Source organism: Nothobranchius furzeri, chromosome 9 (assembly GCF_043380555.1).
Source record: "Nothobranchius furzeri strain GRZ-AD chromosome 9, NfurGRZ-RIMD1, whole genome shotgun sequence".
NCBI lineage: Eukaryota > Metazoa > Chordata > Actinopteri > Cyprinodontiformes > Nothobranchiidae > Nothobranchius > Nothobranchius furzeri.
The window spans coordinates 38,183,689-38,200,851 of record NC_091749.1 but is presented as its reverse complement, the minus strand read 5'-3'; the positions used below and the strand labels follow the sequence as shown (position 1 = coordinate 38,200,851).

Sequence of the window (17,163 nt, the reverse complement as noted above, 5' to 3'; positions counted from 1 at the left end):
CAAAAAAGGGAGCCGAGACACCATTTTTTTTTTATCTTTTATTTCATTCACAATGTATAAAATAAACACAAACAAATACAACATACATTAACATATTGAAAAAAAAAACATTTGAATGAAAAGGAGCAGATAGAAGAAAAAATCTTATGATTTCTGCCCCTTTTTACGAAATAAAATTATCCGCCAAACAAACACAGTGTAACCTCAGTCACTTTCTAATATTTTCACGTCTAATCTTTGACATTATAATTCTCCTTTTCATAATTACTAAATACATTAGATTTTATACATTTTTTAAATATTGCAAGTGTAGTTGATTCTTTAAATTCCTTGTTAATGGCATTCCACAATCTTACACCATTTACACAAATGTTACATTCCCTCACTTTGGTTCTGAATCTAGGTTTCTCAAAGACATCATTTCCTTTTAACATGTACCCACTTACTCTCTTATGAAAAATTTTCTGAATATTAGTTGGTAGATTACTCGTATTCGCTCTGTACATTATTTGCAATATTTTCCACTCTACCAAGTCAGGAAATTTCAGTATTTTGTATCTAATGAATAATTGATTAGTGTGAGCTCTATAGTTACTGTTATTAATGATTCTCAATGCTCTTTTTTGCAAAATGAACAATGGTTGTGTAAAAGTTTTGCAAGTGGCTCCCCAAATTTCTAAACAATAAAATAAATATGGTTCAATCAGTGAGTGATACAATGTTAACAACCCCGACAAATTTAGTAGAAACTTGACTCTATATAATACACCCATGGCTTTGGCGATTTTCCCCTTTATATAACCTACATGTGATTTCCACGTGAGACTCTCATCGAACATGACTCCAAGAAATTTGGTTTCTTTTACCCTTTGAATTTCCATTCCATCTATCATTAAAGATACATCACAGCTTCTTTTGTTATTAAACAGTATATAGTTTGTTTTGTTCAGGTTCAGTGACAGTCTATTTATATCAAACCTTTTTTTTAACTTTAATCAATTCACTGTTTATCACTTGAGTTACTTCATGTATATTTAATCCTGAATAAAACAATGTAGTATCATCCGCAAATAAAACTGTGCCAAGTAATTTCGACACATTTACCAGGTCATTAATAAACAATATGAACAGTTTAGGTCCGAGGACTGACCCTTGTGGCACACCATAATAAATATCTTTTAATTCAGATTTAGCATTATTTATTTGAACAAACTGTTTTCTATTGCATAAATAACTATTAACCCATTGATGCGCCACCCCTCTTATTCCATAGCGTTGTAATTTAAGAAGTAACCTTGAATGATCAATGACATCAAATGCCTTTTTTAAGTCAATAAAAACACTAATGAAATGGTTTTTATTGTCATTTGCTGATGAAATTTTATCTACTAAATCCATAACTGCCATTGCTGTTGAATGTTTGGTCCTAAAGCCATACTGTTCATGATTTAAAATTGAATTTTCATCAATGAATTTGTCCAACCTTAATGCAAACACTTTTTCTAATATTTTGGAAAACTGTGGAAGCAGTGACACTGGCCTGTAATTAGTGAAACTCTGTTTATCACCACTCTTAAATAATGGAACCACCTTGGCAATTTTCATTAAATCAGGGAAGACTCCTGTAGATAGTGACAGATTACAGATGTAAGTGAATGGTTCAATAACAGATTCAATTATAGCTTTAACAGTCACCATGTCTAGATCATCACAATCAGTTGATCTTTTGCTTCCCCAGTTTTTTACAATGTTTCTTATTTCTTGTTGATCTACTTTGTCAAGCAGAATACTTTTGACATTTCTAGGTATTGTATTCACCATAGGAGGCTACAGCAGATCCTGACACCTCTGACTGCTTTTGAAATAAAAATATTATTCTGCTAATGTTTATGAACATATGCAGTTTTATTTTTATCACTGAGGATGTAAGGTTTGACATCTGAAGTTGAAGCCTTGGATGTTATCTCACAACCTGCAGTCTAAAGGCAAGGAATGAACAAATACGTTTCTATTCAAATCAAGCCAAATGCTTCTAAAATATTGAATATAGTCACCAAATAAATAAATTAATTAATATGAGCAGGTTGTGCTTTCTCAGTGTTTCATACAAGTGGAGGACCAGTTATGGATTTGTTTTTACTACTATTACAGATGAATATAGTATATAGTAAGATCAAGGGAATGAACTGCCCCCTTCTTCCATAACAAGTCTCCTTTTTTGTATCTATGGACCCAACACAATGAGTGTATCTGTGGATAATAGCCATTTTTAAACAATATGCACCTCATTCATAGTTTATAGAACTATAACATATTTTTCAGATAAATATGTTTGTATATTTTGCTCATTTCTCTAAAGTAAAACATTTGTGCTCTAGAAGTAAAATCATCCAAAATATTTAATATGCATAAGTGAACGTTTGTTCTCATCTTCTAGTTTTAAAATACATTAAAGTCTAAACAAAGACAGCATCTCTCTCTCTCTCTCTCTCTCTCTCTCTCTCTCTCTCTCTCTCTCTCTCTCTCTCTCTCTCACACACACACACACACACACACACACACACACACACACACACACACACACACACACACACACAACTTTAAAACCAAGTTTTAAGGGGGTTTCCTTTGTGGGGATCGGTCAAATGTCCCCACAAGGTCAAAGTACCAAAATTGTCCCCAGAAGGTGAGGAATACACACACACACATACACACACACACACACACACACACACACACACACACACACACACACACACACACACACACACACACACACACACACACACACACACACACACACACACACACACACACACTTTTTGGCAGCTTATGCCTGGAACAACAATCAGACGTAACAAGTATTCTCATTAATTTCAGTGCATGTGCTTTGAAACTGTGCATCCTTCAAACACCTGAGATTTTTTCATAACTGTAGTCAGCCAAGGTCAAAGTGAAAAAAGGCTTGTGGAAGAAAAAAATAAAAGAAGTAGCTTGTTTGAATTTGCAGCTATCCTGACACTTCAACATCCCATGGTTCTGCTGTGCTGAATAATTTGTGAAGGCAGGCACACACAGGTAGTATCTCCGCTGCTTCTACAAGCAGGACGGACATTTTAACTTGGTGGCAGGTTGGAATGGACACACAATCAGTGGGCGTGGTCAGCGTTGACATCAGCCTTGACCTGTAATTTACCTATTGTCATTCATAATAAAGGCAGAGCACTCAACAGAATGGAACTACTGAAGACATATTTACTGAATGCAAGCACAGATGTCCTGACTGAATATACTGCAGCTTAATTAATGAGTTAGGTCAGGTGACATGTCAGATTTATTACACACACCGCTGCAATAACCAACGGAATGAATGAAACAAAAATACAAAGTCTTAATGGCAAAAAGTGATCAAATAAAATAAATAAATATTTGGTGTCAAATAAGGTTGAATACATTTAGTTAGGTCTGGATCCGAGTGTTACCCTCCTTCAGATGTTACAATAAAATAATTGCATTTGGGAAATTATTGTCTTTCGTTTTGATTATGATCATTTTAAAATCTAAGAGACCATTGTGTTGATTACAGGCATCAAATACACTCCATACACATTATTTCCTAATTAAAGGACCTGTTGTCGATTAAAAGACTTACTTTTGTCCCTAATTCTCATTTCAATAACGTCCTTGATGCCAAGCAGTTACAATAATTTTGTTTTGTTCAGTTGTTTAAAAATAATTCCAGCACAGAAAATAAAATCATTTTATGGGGCATGTAGAGAAATCTTTTTTATACCACATTATGTGTGTAGGAAGGGTGAACATTTTCTTTTGGGTGATTTTGCTCATTTCACAAGGATCAGAACACCATTATTTTGTACGATGTAACAAAATGTGTTAGAAAAATTCAAGAGCTATGATTTTTAGCATTTTTATAAAATATTCAAACCTTTGATGAAGAGTTGGCCGAGTTCAGAAATACAGCCATAAAACTCCATCACAGCTTATCGCTAAGTGACCCATTGGTTTAGTTTTTATTATTAGTTTAAAAAAGATCAGAGACTGAGGTTTTTTGTTTTTTCCTCCCACATATATTTAAAGGAGACATAACATGCTTTTAAGTTATTCCTTTTTACATCTAAATCCTTCAGTTGGGGGTCTAAATACAGTGGAACTGCAGTTCTTTGGTCTGATTTCCTCATTATTGTTGCTCTACAGACCCTCATCTACCCCTGTTCTGAGGAGAGTCTTGAGAACGAGCCGTTTTGGGGTACTGTCTCTTTAAACTGGAGGAGGAGCTGTAAACTCCGCCCCCCTCCATAGTGCAGTCCTGTACTCTCCTCCCCCAGTCGGACTTTGTAGTTCTATAGAGAAATCATTATTTAGCATAGCAGATTTAGCATAGCATATTAGCATTTTTAAAACACGTGGGGAGAGTAGTTCATCAAGCTGTTTCATGGCTGCTAACTCTCTCATGCATTTGTCTGTAGTCACTCACACACACCCGTCACGGCCGACGGAGGGACAAGCGAGCAGGCACACGCGCGCGCACACACACACACACACACAAGGAATGCTGCTTGCTTATTTCTGTAAAAAATGTTTAAAAAAATGATACAGCTCATTAAAACACCATTCAAAGAATATATTTTATTAAGATCTCTATCTATATACATACATATAATTATAAATAATTTTATAAGTAGTCTTATTTTATATTGGGTGTCTTAATGGCTGAAAATGGATAAAAAGCAGTTACATTTTAATTTAAAGATTTGAGATTCTAGTCAAAAATAAAGAACATTCCTCCAAGTGTTCTTTAATGTCATCATTATAATTCTAATGCTTACAACTTTGTTTTTATTGTCTGCAATGCGTAGCCTATATCTTTATTAAATGTGTTTAGCTGTAAAGTGGTAATTCTCTCTAATGTGTACAGAGAGGTGGACATCAGTGCTGCAGTGAAATTCCCAGGATCAGTCTGCTTTGCTAACAAATATAGTTAAATCTTACCTGCATTCTAAATAAATACTGTTAGGTGAAAACATCAGTAGGCATTGAGTTATTGATACAATCCCTAACAGCCAGAATGGAAGAAGAGCATGCTGGGTCATCCTGGACCTGAGCCTGTTCTGTGTATTTACCTACAGGATGCAATAAATGTCTACAAGGCTGAGTTTGGACCATTACATCTAAAAGAAAGCATACAATCAGTGATTTTTTTTATTGTTTACATTAATATACAAATTTTCTAAGTATTAACCTCACAGTAAATAAGTAGAACAATATAATAAACAGGCTTTAGTAGTTAAAACAGGCGTTGTGCACACAGGTGCTTTGTGTCTCGGTGCTGGTGGTGTCTAGGTCTCAGAGTTCCTGTCCTCCTGCCGTCTTCTGTTGTCCTCAGGATACGGATTGATGTTTCCTGATGATGAGGGAGGGGCAGTATGTGGGCTTCAAACTGGTCCTGGATAACAGTGGGAGACCTCCGTTGTCTGAATACTGAGACCAGAGAGTTGGTGAGATGCAGATCTTCTCTACCTCATCTAGAAACGGAGTTGGTTCAGGGAAAACTTTTCCAAAGACCAGTTCCATGATGTCATCGCCATATTCTGCAATGATAGACAATAACTTTAATGACATATTTTGTTTACAAGCAGCTTTAGGAAAGTTGTTTCTTTAGCTTTCATGTTTATAGTCACGTTTGTGTTTGTTCACAAGTTCACTTTGCTGCAGTGACTTCATATTTTCCTACAAATGTAATAAAATAGTGACACTAAAATTATACAAATGATTCCTTATGAAAGGAAGCTCATTAGAGAGCAGTGCAGACACTTACTACATGCTGCAGCTGTTTTTGTAGGCCAGCTGCTGCTGAATTTGGGGAAAGTTATTCTGCACACATCCAGATCAGATGGTCGATTACAGAAAATAATGTAATTCAATAATTTCTAAACAGACTAAACAAGTAAAACATCAAATAAATCACTCTGCTGTCATCAGACGGAGTGATTCAGGGGGTGAGGTGTTCTTAATGATGAGGGTGGCTGAGGTGTGTCATCACTCACTTTGGTCTGGTCCAGACCGTCTCTTTACTGGTGGGTCTCCTTCCTCAGTAGGTGACGTGAAACGCCAACATCTGAACGTTCTGTGTTCCTTAGAGGAGAAGAAAAGTAACATTAGCAAGCTGGCTAAATTATTTTTTACTAGCATCTCAAGGACTTGGAGAAGCAGATCTTCACTTACCTAAACATCACACCAGTTTGTCCCAGCTGAGCTCATCAGGGCGTTAGTCTGACAGCCTGTCAGTGAAACACGGCTCCAGTCTTCTGGATGTGGACTCTAAAAAGCAAAGGAACATTTTTACTTTGTTTTAATTATTTTACAGCCAATTTTATCAGCTTTCCGACGCTCACGCTCATACAGACGGTGAGCTTTGCTGCGTCTGACTGATGCAGAGTTAGTTTTTATATCTGCAGTGAGACAAAAAACTAACCTCACTTCACTTAGAGATCGTTCTTTAAAACTCTATTAAATCCACTGTGTTGACGCACTTTAATGACTTTGTCACGCTGCATTTTAGCTGATATGGGACTTTATTTACTGGATGCTAAGATTACATCACACTCATGTAGAATAACACACAGGCTCTCTGCTGTTACAATCAGTGGGAGGTTATCATCTGGTGTAAAAGAAGGCGTTGATCAGAAATCACGTTTTATTCCACGAAAATCAGCCAAATCCACATTAATCTGGGTGCTAACTTTACTAGCATACTGTGCTAGCGATAGCAAGCCGGATGCTAACGCTTTAGTGCTGCTAATGCCCGTAAATCTAAAGTAAAGTTTGTCGACATTTTAGAGTGATATGAAGCTTACCGCTCTGCTGCTGTGTCCCGGTGCTGCCAAATTCAGATGGAAATAACTCCTTTTAGATAGATGAAGCCCTCAGTACTTAGCCACTAGCCTGGAGACAGAACGAACGAACCACGCGCGCGCGCGCGCACGCACACACACACACACACAAACAAACAAACGCAAACACACTACTTTTTCTTCTGTGTTTTTTTTAGCAGTAGTGTCATCAGCTCCTGGGTTTAAATACTGCCACACCACCCTTCCTTAAAACGAGGAACAGTTTTGAGCTGTGTGTGGCTAAAATAACCAGACATTCTGCATTTTTCCAATAGGACTACAAAAAAATCTTAGCGAGAAGAAAAAATGGCGGATTGGCTCTGTGTTTAGCCAAGGGCCATTACCATATTTGGTAGTTATCCTCACTAAATTAATTACTGATGTAATAGATAATGTAAAAACTGAACGGGTGGACAAATATGCCCAAAACTTAATTATTAAATATCTAAATAGCAACTCCAGTGAATAATATAAGCCTTTTTGCTCACTTAGACACTTAAAATGTGAAACACACCGTGTTAATGGATAAAAAAGTGGGTTTTTCATGTTATGTCTCCTTTAAGGGTTTCAAGAAATGGCTGCACCTGTTGGAGACAAAATCACAGAAAATAGAGGTGAGCTATTTTCTAAAGTGCACTTTTAAGGCCTATTAAATATACGTCAAAACGGACAGTAAAAGAATGACTCAGGGTTTGTTTCAAGAAGAAAAAGTCTCAAAGCTGTATTTGAAAGACCAATCGAATGTCCGTGTGCTGTGTTTTTTTTTTGTATTAAGTATGAATCTTGATGCTAAAAGATAATAAAAAATTTGAAATGATTGAATTTCTCCACAAAGATCATGGAGGTGAAGTTTTAGCCTAAAGTTTAACACGATGTAAAACATACCGAGTCAATCCTGTAGGAGAGCCAGGATTGCAGGCAGGCATGTACCCCCCCCCCCCCCACACACACACACACACACACATACTCTAACTAATGAAAAGCTGTAAATGAGGAGGTTTGGGTGGTGTTTATCTACGTAGCTCTGAGGGGGCCAAGGTGCCCTCTCACACACAGCAGTGTGTGTTGGAGGCATAATGCTTCACACATCAGCTGCCTCTCACATATGGCTGTCCTCGGCCGGCCCCGGCTCCCGCCCCATCTGCCTTCCCACCTCCATCTCTGAAGTTGCTTCGTCCAGCCAACGACTGGCTGCCTCTGAGCCCTTTTCGTGTTGCCACATCACTTCCTGAGCCAGACATGGTGTGCTTCCATGTCCTCTTTTTGACAGCCGTGTGCACATAATAAGTCTGCTTCTTCTACATTCAGCTACCGCCACCTTATCTCCATAACCTTTCCCCTCGTCCCTCCCCTGAATCAGTGCCCTCACCCTGCCAGGCCTGGCGCAGGGTCACATCTGGAACAGAGAATTGCTGCTGCTGCTCCACACCAGCCCTGCTTTCTGCCTATCTGCAGATGGCCTGTTGATTTGAAGTTCTCCGCTGTATGCCGAGTGGAGCCCATTGGCAAAAGGTGGATGGTTAATTTAGAGGGAAGCCTACTGAGGGCTGAAATATTTCAACTATTTTTCAAACAACAGATGGAAGGACTATGAAATATTTCACACTTTATATTTAAACCAAAGTAATGACATCGTTTGTGACCATGGAAACTGGGCCCCGCTTGGCAAGGCAGACAAACACACTGTTATAGAATATCTGAGCAAGTCCAGGTTAAAATAAACTGGGCGGATGAAACCAAGTATGACCTATTTGGTTGGAAGGGTGATGGTAAACCTTATTTATGCACCGTATGTTGCATTTTTCAAAGATATGGGTTTGCTGCTCTTTATTTTGATGGTTATTGAGTACATCTTATCAAGTACATTGTAGTTCCAAACAGCTCTGTTTTCAAGCAGCTCTTATTAGGCTAAATGTTTATTGTTCAAAAAAAGAGAGTGATGCTTTATTTGTTTTCTGCTCGTAGTCGTGACTGCTTAATAACGTTGAAATAATACAAATGAATACCTGATTATTCTCAGATAGTTTCTACATTTAAAGCACAGTGAATTATTTTGTCTTGCTTTACATTTATTCTTGATGTTGAACTTTTGTAAACATCATTGTATTATTTGTGTTATTTTCATCTTTGCGCTACAGCAGCCCGAGGCTGGTATTTTCCATCCAATCAATTTACGTGCAGAAGAATCTTTGAGCAGCTGGTCGATGCTCTTAGTTGAGAAAGGCGTTTACATCTGCGGTGTTGCTGATTAAATAAAAAAAAACAACAGAGAAAAGTAGATCACAAGACTGGATATGATTTGTCTCATGCTTCTTTGAAGTGAAAACCAAACAAGAGTCAGAATCAGAAATACGTGCTTCAATTCTGACAGAACTTCCAAAACATTCCGGGGGAGGCGGGGGGCATTGAGTCCAAATGGCCCCTATTCCATGCCTCCATTGTTGAGGCGGCCGACGAGGGCTGCAGCCGCAGGGTCATTGGTGCCTGTCTTGGCGGTAACCCCCAAACCCACTGGTGGACACCGGCAGTTAGGGATGCTGTCAAGCTGAAGAAAGAGTTCTAGCAGGTCCTTTTGGCCTGTAGAACCCCAGTGGTGGCTGATTGGTACTGGCAATCCAAGTGGAATGTGGCTCGGGTGGTTGCAGAGGCAAAAACTCAGGCATGAGAGGAGTTTGGTGAGACCATGGAGCCAAGACTACCGCATGGCTTCGAGGAGATTCTGGTCCACCATCCAGTGCCTCAGGAGGGGAAAGCAGTGTGCTACCAACACTGTTTATAGTGGGGACGGTGAGCTGCTGACCTCTACCCAGGACGTTGTGGATCGATGGGCAGAATACTTCGAAGACCTCCTCAATCTCATTGACACGTTTTCCAGTGAGGAAGCAGAGTCCGGTGACTTTGGGTTGGACTCTGCAGTCTCTGGGCCTGAGGTCACTGAGATTGTCAAAAAGCTCTTTGTCAAGGCTCCGGATGTGGATGAAATCTTCCCGAAGTTCCTTAACGCTCTGGATTTCGTAGGGTTGTGTTGGCTAGCGCTGTTCTGCAATATTGCGTGGAAATCAGGGGCTGTTCCACTGTGCTTGCAGACTGGGGTGGTGATCCCCCTATTTATATAGGGGAACTGCAGGGTGTGTTCCAACTACAGAGGGATCACACTCCTGAGCTTCCTTGGTAAAGTTTATTCAGGGGTTCTGGAGAAGAGGGTCTGTCGGATTGTCAAACCTCAGATTCAGGAGGAGCTATGTGGCTCTTGTCCTGGCAGAGGAACACTGGCTCTCAATTTACTAGTCAATCTATGGTCCTACCCTCATGGTCATGAGCTTTGGGTAGTGACCAAAAGAATAAGATCACAGATACAAGCAGCCAAAATTAATTTTCTCTGCAGGGTGGTTGGGCTCCGCCTTAAAGATAGGGTGAGAAGCTCGGTCATCTGGGAGGAGCTCGGAGTAGATCCGCTGCTCCTTCAAATCGAGAAGAGCCAGTTGAGGTGGCTTGGGCATCTGGTTAGGATGCCTGCTGGACGCCTCCCTGGTGATGTTTTCCAGGCAGGTCCAATGGAGATGAGACCTAAAGGAAGACCCAGGACACACTAGAGGGACTATGTTTCTCGCTTGGTCAGGGAACACTTTGGGATTCCTGGCCCAAGTGGATGAGGAGAGGGATGTCTGGGCCTCTCAACTTAGGCTGCTGCCCTCGTGACCCGACTCCAGGATCTAGCATGTAGCATCTTTTAATATGTGAATAAAACCAAATGAACAACAATATACATTTTTCTTAACAATCTACATGTGATTCACACTTTATACTATTATTTACAGGAAGGTGAGACTGCTGCAGCTCCATCAACTTCCTGAAACTGCTTTGTGTGTTTGTAAGCAAGGGGACAGTCAGGAGAGGACAGAGACAAAAAGGAATGTCTTTTGGTGAGCTGAGGAGAAGAGATGTGCTTGACATATCTGAAAATTACAAACTTTACTTCAAATAAATGGTTTATAGAAGAAGAATATTTAAGTTTCAGATTCTGGAGAACAACTTTTCAACTAGGCGCTGTGTTTGCAGAGCTAAATTTGACACAAAGTTGCTTATGTGAATAAAGGCAGAGTTATTTATGCATCAGAAACAACAATGCAGATTTAAGGAGGTTCTATGAAGAATTGTTGTTATGTTTTTGCAAATGAACTTATGACCCTAAACAATAATACCTGCAAGAGCAAGATCTGTTTTTACACAGGAACCGGGGGACTTTTGATCTTTTTTTTTTGCTGTAGCTTCAAAAGGTAAGGGGGTTCCCTGCAAATGATAGATTGGTTTCTGTTTAATGACAACACCCCCCCCCCCCCCCGGACAAACAGGCGAATAGATGTGTTTTTGTTTTTTACTTCTTTTTTTTTTACTTAATAAATCCAAACTGAAATCTCAAGTGTTCAGAATTAAGCTTTGCCTTGCTGTTTATAGATATGAGTTTATTTGAAAATACCTGCGCCATATGCTGCTGCACACATCTATAGCCAACACACCATTACTTTAAAGTGCTCACAGCTGTTCTTGCTCATGGGTTTTCAAATGCAAATTGTTAAAGTCAGAGGGGTGATAGTGACACCAAAGAGGGACTTCCTGAGTGTGGTCAGTTTCCCTATAAGCTTTTTACCTGCTTGGTTAACAGAAAATAATACATTTGTTAATTTAAATAGGGTGAATTGATGTTAAAGCTGAGCAGGAATTTAAAAAATTACGAGACTGTGAAAGTGACAAAACTGGAAAATTTAATTAAATGACCTGGAACAGTTCACTTTGAAAACAATCACAGATGCTCTCTGTAAATAAATAAAACATTTAAAAAATAACAAAAAATATTTCATTAGCTGAAAGGTGACTGTCATTTATTGTTGGAGTGGAACAGATTCATATTTAATTAGTGCTTTTTTATTTTGAAGTGCTTTTATTTTAAACAAGTATGCGGTAGAACTGAGTGTACCTTTAAACAAGACATTTTAAAAAATCTTTATATTTTCTCTCACGTACAAATGATTCAATAGGAATTTCCACTGTGTCAAAGGTAGCAAGGCCCGTATATTTTTTGGTGGGGGAATTTATGACTGGAGAAAGGAAAACAGTCTCATTCCTTAAGTACCACCAAACTGAGACAAGGTGGCAAACACACAGAGTACAGAGTTGATAATAGAGGTGAAAACAAGATGTCTGATAAGGGGCGGTATTATTAGATGACATGTGGTTCTGTGTTTGCATTAAGCCAACTCTGCTTGCAGCTTTTAAGAGCACATTTAAATCCAAGCTCTTGGGTTGGTTGTGTCTAAAATCATGCTTGCCATCTTTCTCATAAAAGCTCTCCCCCTTCACCCCTGCTACTAGCTACAGAGATCTCCCACTTTGTCCCTCGCTGTATAAAGAGAATATTATGGTATTATTAAATGTAACCAGATTTGCTGCTACAACTTGGTGCTGATCTTTCTGGAGAGTTTCTACCTTGGAGGTGTCACAAACTCCTCAGGGAGTTTTCACACTCATTCATTTCCCAAACCTGCTTTATTGTTGTTAGAATCACAGGAAGCTGAAATAAATGGGAAAACCACACCTAACAGCCCCAACTGGGAACACTCATACTGTGAGGCAGCGGGGCTGACTCCCCTTGCCTCCGTGCCCCTGGGCCTTTCACAAGGTGGAAGAATATGTGACACTTACCACAGGTGCATTAAACTGAAGAAATAGTTTTAAATTGGCAGCATCTGACTAAACTGTGAGATTTATTAAAAAGAGGGAGAGGGCTTTTCTTTTCTTGTCTTTCAAAATTGTTGTTAATACCATCGAGACTGCAGTGAAAGAAAAAAATATTTAAAGGTCAACATTTTTTATACATTTGCAGTAGTTTATAGTAGGAATGAATGCCTTGTAAGACAAACTCTGGGGTAAAGACCTGAGGTCTGTTTGAGGACATACAATTCAGCTGCTCGTATGTTCAGACGGCAGGATTTTGAGTCTTAATCCCTGATGTTTTGACATCTAGCCTCTGATTGGCTAAGATCAACGTGACTCTTCTACAAACTGCAGTTGCTTTGCAACACTGATATTTTATCCCCACAGATAAACCTGAAGGTGTTCTGCTGTGTGGTGAAGGTACTAATGCTAATGGTTAGCTTCTACTAACTGAGACGTTCTCTTCTGTTTCCTGGAAGCTAAACCAACCACAGCCTTCCCCATCATGAGCCAATATAAATGAGTCCAAGCAACTGCTTGGCTCAGAGGGGTCAGGCTTTTCCAATCCTAGAGTTTATCTTTTCTTTCAGAAGCTAATGCAGGAAGTGTAGAAGATTATTTTCATGTTCTGCCTGCACGTTATAATCAGAAATAATAAAAAAATGGGTTTTCATGATGACTCATCCAAGTTCTGATAAAGGAAACAGTCGCTGGTTTTGATTAAAATCTCTACAGTTTGTGTGAGGGCTAAAGTAACCTTCTAACAGAGTGCCTGGGTGTTTTTAATTCTCTAGAAATGACCAATTCTATTTTGTGACTGTAGTTTACCCCCATGACATCATCTTCTTCAAAAACTTACTACATCATACATCAGTCATGCCTTCTGCACTCCAATGGAGAATATAAATGCTGCAGGTGGCAAGTGCCAGCTGTATTTATTTATTTATTTATTTATTTTTAATTGCACTGAAACAAGAAAGAATACATTTAAATACAAAATGACCAGATTGTTGTGTTAACCCCATTGTACCTTATTATTGCAAATGTGCATCAAACCTTTTAAAGCAGCCAGATGGAATTGCAAAACCTGCCACATCCAGTCTTGAACATGGTGGAGGATCAACAGGTGGCAAGGGTAAATTTAATTTCTTTATTATTGTTTAATGATGTCCCAATAAAATAAAACCTATTATTACAATTTTACAAAAGTTCTGTTTAAAAAAAAATCTGATTTTTGATCATTATTTTCTTATCATAATTTCGTAGTTCAGGCATAACATTTCTAAATGCTAATAAAGGGGTAAAGCTTTTTAAAAGATACATAAACCTAACATTCAACTGCATCCGCCTGCTGTGCTACAGCAAAGTGTAGCAATTAAAACATTAATTACCAATGAGATGCCATTATTCCATATAAATATGAAATATCAATCTTATTGATCTTTGAATGTTTAATCAGAAGATTCTAGGGTTCTTTGTGTCACAATGGGTGTAGCTAACCTCTGAGTTTTCCTGTTTGCAGGTGGGCGCGCCCGGAGAGCAGCTGCTGTGAATTCCCTCATCAGCTCGCGGGGGATTTAAGGAGCGGTGTGACAACTCACCATTGCCGGTTGATTACTCACATTGGGTAGTTTACACCAGCTTTAGACCTGTTTTCTAGTTGTTCTGCATCCTGTTCTACCTGTTTAAGCCTCGTCATCATTTGTCCCGTTCCTCCGTTCTCCCGCCCAGGTACTCTCATCATCTGCCTGTTACCAGCTCGTCAACCTGCACTCTCACCTGTTACTACAAGGAGCCTCTGGATCTCCTGTCCACCAGCCACACCGCTTCTCCTCTGGCCGCCTGCTCTCCTGCGCTCACCTGCCCGCTTTTGGAACCGGTGCTCAGCTCCCAGCCTCCTCCAGCAGCTACCACTCAGACCTGACACGCCCTCCTCTCCGCGCTCCACTACCTTACTGGAATCCAACGCTGCCAGAACCGTCCTCCTCCGACGTGTCCCCAGCCTCATCAAACTCAATAAATAATATATTATTTTTACTGACCTTGTCTCTTCGTGATTCTGCATGTCGTGGGTCAAAAGACTCGATCACAACATGACACTTTGCTTCTTTAGGGACCATAAACACACTTTGTATTAATTCAGACAGAGTCAGTATATAGTTCATAAAATTAATTTAATTATTTTTTCTAAACTAATAATTTATACATAACAAGACATGAATAATGAGATGTGATGTGAGGTGTTGTGATGGAAGCTAGATGTTGTAGCAACGGTTCTTTGTATCTGAGAGAAAATGTGAAATCTGGGTGTAAAATAATTTGTTTGTTATAAAGAGTTGTTTATCAAAAACAGCATCAGATGCAATCCGTCGTGCCAAGTCTACGCACCCTTGGGGTGGAGGTTCTCGTTTGATCCGGGGGTCGTGCTGGTCACTGCTGGTGGAGTGAACCTCTGATATCAGGAACCTGTAGACGGCTCCGATAGGACCTGTCCGGTCTGTGATCCCTCGAGGGGAAGGCAGGAAGCTGGAATGCTTATTTGCATCTAAAGTTGATGTTTGCTTAGCTCTTAGAGAGCCGGTTGTCTGGTATCAGCCGCAGTGTTGCATAGAGACTTTGACAGGAGGTCAAAGGAGAAGATGGTTTCAAAAATGCTTCTTTCCCAAATTGGCCGGTTCGAGGGTCAGCGAGAAACAGAATTAATCGGGCAGTAATTCTTGTTTTATCAAACTACTTTGTTTGGATTTCTGGCCAAGTTTGGCAAATCAGAATTTGACACGTTTCTGAGTATTTACCAACATCCCTCAGAAAGCCACTCCTTCCTTCAGATGCAAAAGGTTTTTAACACTGTGAATAAGAATCTTTAAAACTCTTATGTGAGGTGAATATTAACCTTAACGAGTATCTTATTGTGATGTGGATGAGTGTAAACAATGATTAACTTGTTAAATCAAACATTTACTGATTTGTGATACAAATGGATCATTGTAAGAATATTCATTTAAAATTAATTGATTCAAGCACAAGTTATTCAAACATTTCATTTAAACATCTTGTTCATTCATCATATATGATTATTGTAAGCTTATGAGTTGTAAAATCATGGAGTCTTCACTTATTCAGAGTGAAGAATGTTGAAGTCTGGCTTTCACGCAGAGTGTGTAGGACCTTGGAAGAGAATGTTTGTCTGGATGTTTTGTCTTCATGCATGCAAACGCACTGAGCAGAACCTTCTGGGTTTGGAAGACCAAACAGAAAGTGGATTTATTTTATTATGTTGGTCAATATATATGTGAAAATTGACCCTTTTGGACGTTACAAAAGTCAGCAAACCTTTAGCCTGCTGCTGTCCATGAATGAAATCGAGTATTTATTTATTTTTTTAATCATGACAGGCTGACTAATGTATTTTCACTATTGTAACTGGAGGTCAGAAGTGCTGATGTACTTCATAAAAAAGCTAAAATATAAAGGAAAATTGGTTTAATAAGCCAGGTCTCCATTATCCTTGCAGTGTCAATTCTACTAAATCCACCATAATGTCATGACTCTCATTTTTCAGCCTTCATTCAGCTCACCTGGTCCCTTCTTCTTCTTCTTCCTTTCCGGTTAAATGGCGGGTGGCAACCAACTTAAGGCGCATTACCGCCACCTACTGTGCAGGAGTGTGAGTCAGAGCGAGGAGAGAAAAATAAATAAATAAATAAATAAAAAAACAAAACAAAAAAAAATATATATATATATACATATATAAGCTCACCTGGTCCCCTCACCAAGCTCCTGACAAGCCCTGTTTCCCTGGCAACCACCATCAACTCCATTCATCTCACCTGTTCCTGTAATCAGCTTCATCCACTTCACCTGCTCCTGACTCCTCAGCTCATCTCACACACCTGCTTCCCCTGCTATAAAAGATCCATTCAGCTACCCAGTCTCTGCCAGATTATTGAAAACATTTGCCAGTAAATTCTCCAGCCATCCACCCTGCCTGATCTCTGCCTCCGGACCTTGTTTTTTCTCCTGACCCCTGCCTTGAACTCTGCCTGCCATCACGACCCTCGCCTGTCTTCCACCACGTCTCCAGCCTGCTCCCTGTACCTGCTTGTGCCGATCTGGTTTTGACTCACGCCTGCCCTCTGACTCTGTCTCCTGCCTCGCCCTCCTCTGGTAACTCCACAAAAAATAAAAGATTATTTTTATATACTTTGTGTTTGGCGTCATTACGGGTCTTCTGAGTTCTGTTCGTGACACATAAATTAGTAAGCTATTGACTGTCTTTGTTCCAGCCAGAAACATGAGGTCCAGGTCTCAGTCTCTTTATGTTATTCATAAGACTTGTTTAAAGTGAGAGTCAAGGCTTAGGTTGAGACGTATTTCAACCAGACTGTTAGAAAAATATCTAGAAAAAAGGCGCTGCCTGGAGGACCGAGAGAGCAGCACTGAGGCAATGACTGGCAGCAGCCCCTTTAACATCCCTCCCCGACAGATGTACGTCACACTCACATTCATGAGCTCACCCATCTTGGCTCGTGAAGAGGAA

At 39.5% G+C, this 17,163-nt stretch overlaps 1 long non-coding RNA gene across 1 annotated transcript; it reads right to left on the bottom strand.

Annotated features, from left to right (window-relative positions):
* Nucleotides 1-4,561: 4,561 nt before the first annotated feature.
* Nucleotides 4,562-7,333, bottom strand: LOC139071775 (uncharacterized). Its single transcript, XR_011521596.1, has 3 exons — nucleotides 6,876-7,333; nucleotides 6,066-6,339; nucleotides 4,562-5,609 (listed from the first exon to the last, which is right to left on the bottom strand). It is a non-coding gene; the product is annotated as an uncharacterized lncRNA (long non-coding RNA).
* Between the last annotated feature and the right edge of the window lie 9,830 nt (nucleotides 7,334-17,163).